Below are 15,946 nucleotides of genomic sequence, written 5' to 3' on the forward strand. Positions count from 1 at the left end.
TGTTATCAGGCAGAGGTATTCTACTCATGGTTAGTATGCCCAGAATTGCATCCAGTAACACAGACGTTTCACTTCTACAAAGAAGATGATCCACCTGAGGGAATATATTCCTTTCGAGGATGTTGAAATTCCTCTCACATACCAGGATCATGCTCTCTGCTTTAAAGGCGCCCTAAAACATTTTAATCACATTACCAGTCTCGGTCCACTAGGTAGACCAGGAGCAACATGGCCGATTTTAGCCAGTTAGACACCTCATCCTGAGATTGAAGCAATGTCAGATGAGGAACTAATTAATCAAATGCAAGAATTAATAGAGCTACAAAGTTAAACCACAACTGTCTGAAGGTTCTGAAAAGGAATCTATTAAACACAATCCTACATCTTCTAAAAAGAAGTGGGAAAATACCAAAGAACATTCAAAAGAGAAACGTTCATTCCTGAGGTAGGTGTCCCCAAAAGGAGCCCTCTGAAAGGAGGTATAACCTCAGGAATAGGGATAATTTGAGAAAACTTGATAGGTATCAAGATACTGATACACGTTCCTCTCATACCTTTCAGATATCGTCACAGAAATCCGAAAGAGGACGGTCAGATCAAAAAGAAGAATGCGTGAAGTTCAAAGACTATCAACACGTTCAGAAAAACAAACCAAAACCTCAATTTACCAAGAAGAAGGTAGCAGATCTGAAGATCAGACATGCCGAGAATTCTGAGAACACAACTCAAGAATGGAGAATGGGCTCAGAAAATGCTGGACAGTGCAGCAGAAGTAACAATAGTGCGCCAGAATCTGAAGGAACTTCTGGAGACAGTGGACTTGAATGAAGACATTCAAGTTGACTGTAGACACCAGGGTTAGTTCTCCACATAGTTTATATGAAATAACACTCCGGATGGAGGGAGACATACCAAGAAAAGTGAAAGCACTCTTTTGGGAGCATCTTTCAAAGGGTTATGAAATACTTCTAGCAGAAGATTACTGGCCACCAGAATTTGTCAGGGAGTGCCCACATGGCGAATACCTCATTATGCCATCCTTCTCAAACCAGTACATTTAAAATATACTTATGCCAGGATATGGGCAGTTGCCCAAGCCCCAGCATTATATAAAAATCATGTTGGATGGGATGAGGACTCGCCTCACCACAAGATCCAATTAAAAAAATCAACCAACTGCACAAAGTCAGTACCCAATTACGCAAGAGGCTAAAAAACAGGACGGGAAGATTTTAGATAAACTTGAATACAAAGGGGTGTTTGAAACATGCACCTCATCAATGAACAATCCTTTGTTTCCTGTTTCCAAACCAGATAATACATATCATCTACTTTTGGATTACAGACACCTGAACTCTTGTTCTAAAACATTTGCAGTGCAAAATGCACATTGTACAGCATTAATGAATGACATTGTGCGTAAAAAATATAAAACCACATCAGCCATTTCTAACTGTCTTTTGTCAAAACATTGCACCTAAAAGTAGTTATTTGACAGCTTCCTCAATAATGGAGACCCAGTGTCACTTTTGTTGACTCCCACAAGGGTTTAACCCCTTCCATGCTGATGATGGCCCCCTGGCCGTCATGCATCACGGTGGGCGTGTGCTGATGACGGCTGGGGCCCATCATGATCCCGCCTACTCTTCAAAACAGCCGCACAGCGCGAAAATTCGTCGCGCATGCAAGGTGTTAAGAACAGCCTGGGGTTATTTTCAGCAAGAGTAACAGTTACTACAAATTTTTGATGACGAGGCATTGTCATATGTCGATGATATCCATCTGACAGATGATGACCTGGATAGGCATTTGAACAGGGTGAATACCATTTTACTGGGCTTCGCCTCTGAGGACTACAAATTCAATTTCAAGAAAGCAAGAATTGCCCACCTCAATGTCCTTTTCTTATATACACAAGCAGAAATGAAATTTACATCAACAGAAAAAATTATGACCGCAGTTCAAACCGCTGTAGCAAAAGAAAGAGCCCTAGCACAGGGGAAACGCATTATGATCGTAACCCCTATACCAGCCTTAGAGGCAGTTACAAAAGCGATCATTCCGAATGCAAAAACTTTACTTCCAAGATGGATACAATGGGTTAATTCTCTTGCTGCAACTGATGTTGAATATGTTTTTGATCCTTATGTGAAAACAGAAGCATTCCTGCAATACGAACACGAATGTCCTCTGTCTACTGAGATTCTCCCTCTTGACCAGTATGAATTTATAATGGCAAATTCAGACCAATGGTCAAAAAAATGCAATCTCTAGGAGATTGTACAGCTCATCGAGATGAACTACAAGCATTCAAAATGGCACTCTTACAATCCATATTTACAGAATTGGCTTCAAAATGGTTTCAAAGATGCAAAAGGTGGCAAAGTCAAGCATAAAATGCTTTGGAAACAAGTAGTTCAGTTGCGAGACGGACTACAAAACACTCACGTGATACACACGCTGAGTCATCAACGTGATGGTGTTCACTTTAAAGGGAATTCATTGGCTGATGAAGCCGCGAAAGGGGCTGTGCAAACTGCTTCCGTAGCTGCAATTACTTGTTCAAAAACAAAAATAGACAGTGAAATAATACTGGCTGTCAATGCTACAGGCAAAGGCAGCGGTGCAGCATTACATAAAAAGTTTCCACTCAAATACTCGTATATATACTTCCGTTTGCTCGAATCCCTGGAGAGGGGATAGGGTCATTCCAAACGTGGAACGTAGGACAGCTTTGATTTACGAAGCACATCTAGCAGAGGGTCTGATACATCAGTGGATCTCTAAAACAATATTAACTTTAAAAGAGATGTACTGGTTGCCAGAGATGAATACACTGATTCACATCTTCATTAATAACTGCATTGACTGCAATAAAGATTGCAGTACAGAACGCCACCAGACACCGGACTACGATGTAGCCAGCCCAGTACAGACACCATTGTTAGAAAGCATCAGACTATCTACATGCAGGCCTCCTTTTGGACGAATGCGGTCCCACAAACACTAAGTCAAGGTTCCTATGGATGTGGCCTCAGCACTTGGCTGACGCTAGAACTGTTATAAAAGATTTGCGGGTCATTATCGGCACAAACGCAATAGGCACACTACACTCTGACCAGGGCTCTGCATTTAGCTCTCAAGCTTACAAAGAAGCCATGGCCAGTTTGGGCGTAGCATTGCGGTATTCTTCTCCATTCCACTCTGAGGAAAATTCCGTTGTGGAAAGAAAAAAACATAAAGCCAGGGTATGAGACTCGGGTGATGAGTGGGTCAAACATCTTTATGGGGTCGAATGCTCTTTAAATTATTTGACAAGAAGCTCTCTAGGGGGTGTCGCACCGTGTGAGGTCCTATTTGGGACTAGATGGTTGGTACCGGACTAACATGAAAGGCACAGTGGTGGGAAATAAACAATTTGATATCAAAGTTAGTTTGGCTACTTAACAGGACTTAAATAAAAAACGATCGAAACAAAGCAACATGTTCCTGACTACATGTTCCACCACTGGGGGAAAAAACAGCCGTACCACAAGGCCTGTCTGACTAGATCCCCGAGCTTTGGGATCCAGAGGGAAGATCGCAGACAAGAAAGAAATTGGGCCTTCTTAGAGACAACCATTTTCTGTCCTAGCAATCCACGGATCAAGAACAGTACTTCTGCTGCCCCTTGCTGGTAAAAAGGAGAAAAGATTAGTGTCCATCGACCTGATCAAACCACACTATGTGGCCAATACTAAGCAGTAGACCAAGAGGACTCTGACAGTGTAGCAGACACACTCCTCTAGCTACTATCAAAGAGGTTCAAACTGAGAGACTCATCACCTTTGAAAATTCTACAGTGAGAAAAGCAGGACTGAGCAACAATGCTATGGAACGTATTTCTCTTAAAACCCAATTAACAGTTTCTCCTGATACACCTGTCGAAATCGCTGGAACCAGTTGATGACTTGTTACTTTTTTGTAAACGAATCCTGATGCAATTCCAACCATTGTCAAAGCTGCCTCTGGCCATTAACTTTGATACGTTTTCTGAGGATCCCAGTAGACCTGAAACGACGCCAGCACAAAGAACTTTCAAAGAACAAGCAACAGCATTTTTTCATCTCCTGAAAGACTTATCTGGTTTCACCATGGATTGAACTATGGATTGTTTTGGGAATATTTTTCTTTCTACTTTGGCTAGCTTTGGTAAGAACTCTCGGTATGCTGATAAATGGAAAATATATTCAAATGGACACAGCAAGTAAAAGAGTGAACTTCTCCAGCCACACAAATCATCCCATCGTGAAGTAAGAGACTTGTCATCAGTGAACATCACAGCCGTTCCTATGCCAGATGGTATAGTTTGGGACACAACTGAATATGACATTTTTTGCTCGTCAGAACTTTTGAAGATTCCACACTTATTTGAAATGTCAGTAAGTGACTTTATTACCTCTAGTACCTTTTCTGATCATTTGGACTTTGAGACTGTTAATAACATGTCTGATGTAGAAATGTCTGCAGCATTCTCAAATCATGAATATTTATAGGGTTCATCAGACTATGAACAGCTTTGTTACAGCCACTATGGTCATCATTTCTTGCATAAAACTGGATCACCTAGAAATGCATTTGTGTATAACGAATGGGAACATAGTCCTACACCTCCAAAGGGTAGCTCAAAACTTTTTGCAAAGAAGTTTCCATATTTTTCGAGGTTCAACATATCCAATCCAGAAACGTTTTACTCTAAAAATGTAATACAAAACTGGAATCAAAAGTATGTTAAATACAAAACAGATTTATTCTGCAGCCTTTATTGCCCAAATGTCTAGACAGGGTTTCGACTTTTGGTAAGACAACATTGACACAAAATCTGTCTGGGGTACAAAAGAATGGCAAGTGCAGGGAGTAGAAGCTTTGTTTAGAGCCTTTATCATCCCGAGCAAATAATGTTTTTGAATGACACTGTCCAACAAACGTCTTGCCTTGGTATAGCCAAGATCAAAGACGAGAACACTCCATCCATACCTGCACCTGCATGTAATAGCACTACACAGGAGGAGGTCGATGTACATACTATTTTGCATCACAACAGGTCAGATCCTGAATAGGGAAAATGATTGCTCTGGCCCACAGTCACAAACCACTGTCATGATCAATTCCTGAACAAAACACATGGTTACACTATCAATAGGCCAGACTCCTGATCTGTTCAAAGACCGCATCCAGGGTTAGTAACAACATACAGTGTAGGGAAACTATGCGTTGATTGGCTACAGAAAGCTACACTAGAGGACGTGAAACAACACTTCTCTATACTTAAAGAAGGTGCAGACCTTAGGGAATTCTGGCTAGGTCCAACAAAACAGTGTCAAAAACGTTTCATATATGCTGGTGTCTAAGCTGCTTATAATGAAATATGGAAAGTTACCCAAGCAGAATCTGCAGTAAGAATACAAGAAATTTATTGTATTAATTTAGAGAAATCTCTCGCTGTGTTCGACAAAGGGTTATCGACTCTGTCATTCAAGATATATGCATTGGACAACATTGTACCTCTGCCATAGACATTATGGAACAAGACTTGGTCATGTTGCAACATGGTCAGTCTCCATTACGTTCTATCATGCTATTAGGCTGGACGCTACAAAACTTGCATGCAGGCTATGTGCCTTGGCGTTTAATCAACACAACGTCACTGTTTTCAGAATTCAATCTCACTGATAAACAGGTCAAACTGGCACAAAGGGGAGCAGAGTAAACGGTGCTGAACATTAAAAAACTACAAAAATGACCATTCACTGTGGCAGAAAAATCAGCTACTGAGTGGATCATACATGGTAAAATTACTCTGCCTGTTGCAACTTTCCATTTTCAGTATTGCCTAAAACTTATATCAACAGGCAGATATGAAAGGTTGGGTAAAGAATACATCAAGACATCCTGGCATTTACCTTACACACACAGATGTTGGAGTGGGGACCTCAAGTGTTTCTTAGCGGTACAAACTGTGAAAACGCACTAAGTGGTTCTCTCCTATGTCAGGGTATTAATTTACATGGGGCCTGGAACGGTTCCACTACAAACTTCTCCTGTCACCTGCAAGGTTCACCAGCTGCAGTGATTAATCCAATTTCTGGACTACTTCCGAATGGAAGTTACCTCATGTTGAATGATCACAGCTGCTGTGGCATGATGCCAGGCATCCCATATCTAGTAAAGGTTACATCCAGTGTCACTTGGTGTAGGCAAGTCTTGTTGCCCCAAATAGAGACAGCCAGAGAGTCGCCACTATGGCCTTCACTGAACATCTCTTCTATATGAATTGATACTCTAAGCAGAATGAAAGCCATTCTTTTGCAACAAACCGTGACTCTGACCTCGGCCAAAGAAACCTATTATCTACAAGTCGCAAGGACTTCAGCTGAGATGCATGCCCTTTTGAATACAAACTGCCCTATACATTTCTCAGAAATGCTGGAAGGTATCGTAAAAATGTCTGATACGAGCGGTATTGTACATGTATTTAAGAATGTGTGCTCAGGGCTGTTAGCACCTATTCAAGCAGTCCTCTGAATAATTCCCAACTTCGTGCACTCTGTGTTTGGCAGACTGCGGCTACTTTTAGCCCTCGTTGCAGGGATCCTGTTTTTATTCCTATTGCTCCGATATGGCAAGCAAAATCACCAGCGTCACTCCAACCACCATAGAGAAAGCTCTACTGGAGATGAAGTGCCGTGAGCGCATTGTCCACATTTTGGGCTTAGCTAGTCTACGAGAATTAAATACCACATGGTTTCTGTCATTCAGACCAATCTGGCAAATTGCATCTTACCTGTTCAATGCTGCCGGCTTCGCGGGGAAGAATGCGTGCTAGACATCTGTCTAACACTCCCATCAGTCATGCCTACAGATATCGATACTCTGCTGGACCCAGTAACGGCCCATGCTTTGTGTTGTCTCCAGCTGCTACCAATCCTGATGACGACATTCATTGGGATCTCACAGACGCAAATTGCTGCTGCTGAGGTACGAAAGAAAAGAACAGGCATGCAGGTAACATCGGAAATGAACGTTGCTGATGCTCCCAATGCTGAAGGCGAGGGTTCACATCTATGTGCGGTTAATCTTCTATACGAGGTATTCCAACTTTCGCCTTCAATGGTAGACGACTTTTTGTCTTCAGAAATAGAAGATTTCATGTTTTCTCCAAGCCCACACACTGACTTTTGATTTAGCACACAGTGTACTGAGAAACTCTGAATTTGGCCTTCATTTTTCAAAACCAAGACTAACTTTGGAACTTCTTTTTCTATGATTACATTTTTTTTCTACATTTGATTTTTTCTGGCTCAGTAATCTGCTTATAGTAAAACTATTCATAGAGAACATAATTATTTGAAAAACATCCAGAGACAATGTCACTATGTCAACAATAATGGATTTATTTAACCTGACATGAAATGGTTTCGGATCTTTTCTTCTGCATTTACGAGCCATTTCATCATGTGTATATATATATTTTAATTTATTCTTTTAGCATTCACTGTAAATATATTAAAACTTGCTTTGATATGTATAGCACCAGTGCATCTCATGCATAGCAACAGTTTTAAATGTATTTTTAGAAATATGTTTTAGCCATGTTTTTAGCAATTCATGTGTAACTATTTTAGATCTGTTTAGAATTTAGTAATGTTGTTCATACGAAATGGAGTGGGTGTCGTTGATTTAGATACCCGTATATAGGTTTCCTGACTTATGCCCTTATATAGGCACAATTCTCATTGCCCTTATTTAGGCATAGAAATCCAACCCTTATTTAGGCATTACCCATCCTAACCAAATACCAGCATGGACACTAAGCATGGGTGGATTTTGCGAATTGGCTATCCGCGAACTTGCGTATTTACGGATTCGCAATCCGCAAAATCCGCGAACTCTCGCGAATTTGCGGATTATTTTTTTTTTTGTGTTCGCAAGGGTTTCTGCCAGTTCGCGAGGGTTGTGTACCAGTTCGCAATTGCGAACTTACTTGTCGGCTCGCAACGGCCGCGACTATGTTGTTTCTACGTCTGGTTCATCGTCACAGGTTCACAGCACCCTCCGTTTCACCACTGCCACCCTCTGGTACACCCATGCCACCCTCTGGTACATCACTGCCACCCTCTGGTTGGTTTATCACTGTAGATTATGGGGGTGAAAAAAAGCAAGCACACCTGCCCTGCTTCAACTGACATGAATTAATTTGGGGTTGATTAATGTGTCACTGAATTTAAACTTCCTGTCTGGCTGGCACCTGATTCCTTATCTGTAATTTGCTTTCTGTTGCAGTGCAATTTTTTTTTCACAGGACCTTTGTGGCCTACTTGTAGCTATTCTCTGAGCCTGCTGTGAGGGTCAGAGCAGGGTCATAGAATAGTTGCAAGTAGGCAACTGAACTCTGAAGGGGCTCCTCAGGAAGCACTACAGGGAATGGTTACTAATGATAAGATTGAACTTTTGCACCTGCTGAGTGCTTTCAGTTTTGCAAAAATCCAAATATCCAGCAGCATCCACAAAAAGTAATCCTTCCAGGTCAAGAAAAATCAAAGTGACCAGCACATGAAGAAAGAACTGGGAGGAGCCTGCTGGACAGGAACAGGAAGTTGGAGACTGTGGGGCACTTCCTTCCTCCCACCCCCCACCCCCCAAAATGGACTCCTTGCAAAGAAAAAGTGCAGGCAAATGTCAACCTGAGGAGTTATTCTGATAAAAATCATAATTTTCAAGGTTTATGCTGCCTGCTGGTGGATTTCTTGTGCGAATTGCAAATTTGCAATCTCGCAATTGCGAGATTGTCGCTGCCTGCCGCATCTACGTGTTCGCAAGTGTTTACTCCCGCGAAATTGTATAGTATTCTAGTTGGCAAGCGCGACCAAGCAAAAAATCCGCTTCGCACGGATTTTACGAATTTTCAGCAAGTTTGCGAGAGTTCGCGGATAGCGAATTTGCTGAAAATCCGCGAGCGGACCGGATTTTACGCCCATGCTTAATGGACACCTATATCTCTCCATCCACGTCACAACGAGTTCTTGGAAAACTAGACTTTTAAGCCTTTATGACTTCCCCTGCTTGGATTATTGATTTCTCCAAGAACTCCTTTATTATGCATGAACATCCATTCCTTTGGGGTTCATTCATGACGTTCCTCTACCCAACTTTTAGTCAATACTGGCATTCCTAAACACCTTCAAGGTATAAATATACCTTCACTTACCATGGCAAACCATGGCTCGGCTACACAGCGTGATACGACTCGAGTCCCCGCCTGACGCACTCCTCCTCACAGAGAATCCAGCTCCAGTGTTTGACTTCCTTTGCGGGGTGTTAGAGAACAAGACCCGGAAAGATATTCCAACCTCTCTCATTCTAAGGTACAGGGACCAGACTAGAACCTAGAGGAATTCTTGGCAAATACTAACTATTGCTAAATAAGACTATAGAAACAGCACCTACTTCGTACCACACTCAGTTTGGGTACACTGGGGTAGAATTAGGTAGAAGCGCCAGATGAGTATTCACAATTTAGCCTGTATTATTTATGTATGTATTTTTATGAATGTCATAGCTACAAACCATGCTATTGCAGTATTATTTTATCTTGCAGCTAACACTGTATGTATTCTACTTCGCATTCTGTCTTACAATTGTAGCAGCTCATGTCTCTTGCACGAGAAATAAGTCTGTTCAATACACCCTTTTTATTGAAATGCCCATTTACCTACTTCTGTGGAACTCTGTAGAAACGGGGCATGCACGATTGACTGCGTGAAACTGTTATCTATTGTTTCCACAATACTGAGAACACTGTTCCGATTCTAAGGGAAACAAAGATGTCATGTTTATGCGATTGTCGGAGAATAATCCATTCTTGTTCATTCGAGAAGTTTCAAATGACCTCTGAGCTAGCTGGCACATACACAAGTAATTAAGTGTATTGAACTTGATAGAGACCTACTGACCTCAGTCCTTTCTCAAAACTATAGTGTATATTATTCCAATGCGCAGAGCCTATAAGGGGTATAGGAACTACATGCACATGAAGCATTAAAAATGCCAATATAGCTCTTGTGATTAATGTTCCTGCTAGAGAGCGAGATCAGAGTTTTGTCCCGTGGCAGTTTTGATTCACCATACAGTAGAACAGAGGGTTAATATGCCTGCTGCGAGGAACGTGTGGATTACAGATCTGTATTTTGTGCAGATAGGTGAGTAGTTTACTACTTTTGTCACAGACATACTTTCGTTACTGCAGTTCACAAGATACAGCCCTAATATAGAAGGGTGACTGTTATGAACTATCATCAAAGAGCTGCAAGCAAACTGCATAAAATTGGTTAGAACATTGTTTCACTCCCGCCCCCCCGCACCTCCCCCCACCACCACCAGTCTTTCATGGCCTATTCCTTATGTTGCTAAAAAAGGTTTGTTTGGGTTGATATACATTCTTATTAATAAAGCCAACCTTTGAGTGGTTTAAAACCAATGAAATGTATGTGAGAGGGGCTATGGAGAAATGAGGGTCACTTTTGTCTAGTGGTAGTGAAGGAATCTGAGGTGGATATCATGGGGTGCCAAAAATTAATTTTGCATCATGTGCCAACAGTGCTATATCAGGCCTGACTGTAGTGTACAGGGAATTAGTGAGGTAAAACGCTGTACAGGAGCACTTCTGTTTTTTTTTTATTGGGGGCCTTGGCAGACCGGAAATGTTACAGGCCCATCCCATTTGCAACAAATTACATCACAATAAGTGCCATATATTGGCTATTAGGCCTCTGACATCATTAAAGTGACTTTGCGAACAGCAAATTTCCGTGTTCTGCAATCATTAAAGATAATCACCTTAAAAATGTGTGTATGAATGTGTGTTTATATAGATGTATATTCGCTGAAAAAACCATAGGTTTCAGGCACGTTATAGTTAGGAATTAGCATTTAAAAAAACCTTAGAAATTCACTGAAAAAAACATAGGTTTCTGGGGCGTTAGTTAGCTGGACATTTCTTTCTTACAAAACAATTGAAATTCCCCCATTATAGTTAGTTCAGCTAACTATAACTCGTGTGCCTGCAATGCACTGCTGATGACGTCACATATTACATCACTCATGACATGGTCAGTGACATCACTTATGACATCACAGACATCTCAAATGACATCACTGATGACATCATCCAGTGAATGTGTTTTTTTGAAAATTAAATGTTTTATATATGTATATGTAAAGGTCGATGGAAGAATAAATGGGTATATAGTTGTCTAAATGGATGATTTTTTTGTTGAAAAATTGATTGTTTAACACTGGTTAAGAGTATCTTAGTGAATATATGGGTTAGTGAGTAATGTTTAAATATATAATAAGTATCAGTCTCTCACTTTGTATACAAGTGACTGCATGGGTTGGTGAGTAGCTACATGAGTGTCTATATGGGTTATTAGTTGTTTTTTCGAGTATCATTATGAATGTCTGAGTGTCTTTATGGTTCAGTGGGGGGGTCTTACATAGTGCATAGCTCCATGAATGAGTGACTCACTTTTATGTGTTGAAGACATGTGTGCTGGACTGAATGGGTGGATGAATGTGTGTATGGGTGTGTTAGTGAATGAATGACTGGCTCAATAGTGTCTTTATGAATGACTACATATGTTTTAAACTAGTATATGAGAGTATTGGTGTATATAAGTGAGTATATGTGAGAGTGAGAGATTGGAAGAGTTCCTGTATAAATAAGTATGTGTTTATATAAGTGATTGTTAAACCCCCTGGCTGCGGCCGGAATTCTGCACCTGAGCGGCACATTCCGATCGCGGGCATGGTCATGACGGCTCCCGGCTGTCATCCACACACGCCCACCGTTACTCATGATGGCCGGGAGCCGTCATCAGCACCAAACGGGTTAAGAGAGTAAGTATGTGTACGTTTCTGTAGAAGTGAGTGTAGTGGTGTGTGTATAACTGTATATGCAAGTAAATGGATGTTTGATTCTTTATTAGCATGAGTGACTATGTGTGTAAGTAACTCTATGGATGAGTGGCGGTGTGAAACCGGATGTATAGGTGTACGAGTTCATATGATGAGTGAATATATGTATGAGTGTCTATATAGGACTGTTGGTGAATTGAATATATGTATGAGTGTCTATATAGGACTGTTGGTGAATGAGTGGATGTGTATTTAGATCCTGGAATTACTGAATAGGTATTGGTATGTCCATTTTTTTGAAAATGTTAGTTTCTATGTGTGTATCAAAGGTTATATTAGGGTAAGAGGAGGTCTGCAAATTTATCACAAGGATGATGTCATCAGTGATGTCACTGACCAGGTCATGAGTGATGTAATATGTGACGTCATCAGCAGTGTATTGCGTGCGCGCGTTATAGTTAGCTCAACTAACTATAACGGGGGATTTTCAATGGTTTTGTCTGAAAGAAATGTCCCGCTAACTATAATGCCCCTGAAACCTATGGTTTTTCAGTGAATTTCTAAGTTTTAAAAAAAAGAATTCCTATTTATAATGTTGAATAAGCCGATCTGTTTTTTCTATCTTTTTTAATTATCATACCATTCTCCACATAGTAAAAATACAAATATTACCACTCTTCAATGTATTCCTTCCTCCAAGAAAATCGCTACAAACCAGAACCACAACGAACTTTAATAATAAAAAAACTAGGCGTTCTCGTAAAAAAAAAAAAACACTTCCCAAACTTTCGAAAACAAAAAAATCTACAATGCTATCCAAAAAAAAGGCGATAGTTCCATTTACCACTAACAAATTAATATCAACATTTAACTAGTGTAAGGACGTTGACTATGTACTGTGTGAATTACATTCAACTCACACCCATATCTAAAGACAAATATGTAATAGAGGTACTAATTATACACTTCCAACACCCAACAAAATAACACTTAGCGGCGCCGCCACCAAAAGAACCACCCCTTCTGACCGCTCCCTCTCTACTATCTCAGACGCAGCGCAAAACAGGACAACGGACCTTCCCAAAATAATATATCTCAACAGCACACTAGCTCAATATTCAGAGATGTGGCAATCAACTATGTATAATGGAAGGATCTTGCACATCAACAATAAAGTACATACTGCTAATACTACGGAAGATATGCTATAAACAACACACTATAGAAACCAAAAACTTTTCTGTGTGTACCTATGCTATTGATGCGTGTAGTGTATTGCAAGTGGACTCAACCATATTATCTCAGACACTGGGGAATATTTTGGTCATGTAGCTGTGTTGTCTTCCCCCTCCCTTGAAGAAGAAGCAGAGTGGGCTGCTCCAATGTACGCAAATTGAGCGTAAGACTATAAATAATTAGCCTACACCTTGGGCCTGGTTCACTTCTGCAAAGAGAAGAGACTCCACCACAGCGAAGGTCCGCACCCTGCCACGTGGCTGCCACCATGACCAGGTGCCTCCTCGATACAGGCCCATTCCGAGCTCAATGCCACAGCACCACAGACTTATGTCTGTATCGACTACTGCCTTCGATCTCCACTGCGGACTGCAGGGTTCACAACTTGAATTCAGCTTTGCATCTGCACTACGGACAGCATTGAATTAAGCCTTGCTTTATTTAAGGTAGAGACCATTGTACTCTGTCTTCCGATTTTGTAAAAGGATGTGACAAAAAGCATTTGCCTATAACTGTGCTGACTACAGCCTTCCATCTACACTGTGGACAGCAGAGTTCACTACTTGAATTCAGCTTTGCATCAACACTACGGACAGCATTGAAATTAGCATTGATTTATGTATGACTGAAACAATTTTGTTAAATGATGCAACAAAAAACATGCCTTAATGTCCGTACTGAGTTCTGCCTTCAAATGTACACTGCGATCAACAGAGTTCACCACTTGACACCAGAAGCGCAGAGCACTACAGACCACATTGAAGTCAGTCTCAATTTATTTAAGGCAGAGACAATTGCACTATGCCATCAGATTTTGTTCAAATAAGTGACAAAAACCAATCCTGGATGTCTGTGTCAACTACTGTAATGTAATGTAAAATGTAATGTAAAAAGGATTTGTATAGCGCTGCGTTCACCGGACGGTTTCTTGGCGCTGATCACCAACCCAGGAGGAGGCAAAGAGGGAAGAGAGAAGAACTTTATGTATAGACACCGCGGAAAAGGTGAGTTTTTAGGAGAGAGCGAAAGTGAGGATAGGAAGAGGAGAGTCTGAGGTCTAAAGGTAGGGAGTTCCAGAGTGAGGGGGCCAAGAAGGAGAATCTAAGACCTCCGTGCTTTTTACGCCTGTACCTAGGTGTCTGGCTTCGATCTTCACTGCGGACAGCAGGGTTTACAGCTTGAATTCAGCTTTCCATCTACACTACGGACCACATTCAAGTTAGCCTTGATTTATGTAAGGCAGAGACAATTTTCTTAAGTGATGCGACAAAAAACATTCCTCAATGTCTGTACTGAGCACTGCCTTAAAATGTACACTGTGATAAACAGAGTTCACCACTTGATACCAGAAGTGCTTAAGCAGTACAGATAACATTAAATTCATTCTAGATTTATTTAAGGCAGAGACAATTTTACTGTATCCTCACATTTTGTTAATGTATGTGACCAAGAAGCTTTCCTCGATGTTTGTCACTACTGCCTTGGATCTACACTGTGTACAGCAGGGTTCACAATTTGAATTCAGCTTTCCATCTACACTACGGACAGCATTCAAGTTATCTTTGATTTATGTAAGACAGAGACCATTTTGTTAAAGGATGCCACAAAAAACATTCCTCAATTAGTGTATTGAGTACTGTTTTCAAATGTACACTGCGATCAACAGAGTTTACAACTTCATACCAGTGGCACATCAGCACTTCAGACAACATTAAATGCAGTCTCTATTTCTTTAAGGCAGAGACAATTTTACTGTGTCCTCAGATTTTGTTAACGTATGAGACAAAGATGCATTCCTCGATGTTTGTGTGACTAGTGCCTTTGATCTACACTGTGTACAGCAGGGTTCACAACTTGAATTCAGCTTTCCATCTACACTACGGACACCATTCAAGTTAGCCTTGATTTATGTAAGTCAGAATCAGTTTTGTTAAAGGATACGATAAAAACTATTTCTTGATGTCAGTGATGACTACTGCCTTATATCTACATTGTGAGGGCTCACGATTAAGGTTGAATGGCCATTGTACAAGACGCATTCCAGTAGACAAGAGATATTGTACCACTGCGACCCCCCCGAACCACGAATCATTGCAGGGTACGCACACGCTGAGTTCTTTCGGTACCACTAACTCACTGCACCACAAGTCCTCTCCCGTAGCCTTATTAAAGCAGAATTCACTAGGCAAAAAACATTGCTCCCAGTGCGGCCCCCCCTACACTATGCATTATCGCAGGATGCGTGCAAGCTCAGCGCCAAAGATAGTACTAACTCAGTGCAGTGAACAGTTTTATGTCAAAGTGAGACATACTGTCCCTTTTAAATTGAATTCATGCAAAATTCAATTGACAAAACACATTAGTACAATTACTCTAAACCTCCCTGACCATGCATCATTGCAGGATATGTACACGCTAAGTGCCAAAGGTACTACTAACTCAGTGCACCAAAAATCATTATCACCTGGTCTTAAGGCAGAATTCACAAGACAAAAAACATTACTATCAGTTTTGCCTGCCTGGACCGCGCATCATTGCAAGCTCCACATAACCTTGTTGTTTCAGATACCACTAACTCAGTGCAAACCAAACTAAGTATAACACCTATCATACCCTACACAATATCCCTTTATTATGCTTCCTTCAAAAACATATTTCATATCACTTATAGATTGTTGAATAATAAAATGTATGCTGCATACATGTTCTGTCTTCCACTTCAATCATGATTGCAGATGATGCTGTCCACCCTAAG

This window comes from Lissotriton helveticus, chromosome 4_1 (assembly GCF_964261635.1).
Source record: "Lissotriton helveticus chromosome 4_1, aLisHel1.1, whole genome shotgun sequence".
In the NCBI taxonomy this organism is placed as follows: domain Eukaryota; kingdom Metazoa; phylum Chordata; class Amphibia; order Caudata; family Salamandridae; genus Lissotriton; species Lissotriton helveticus.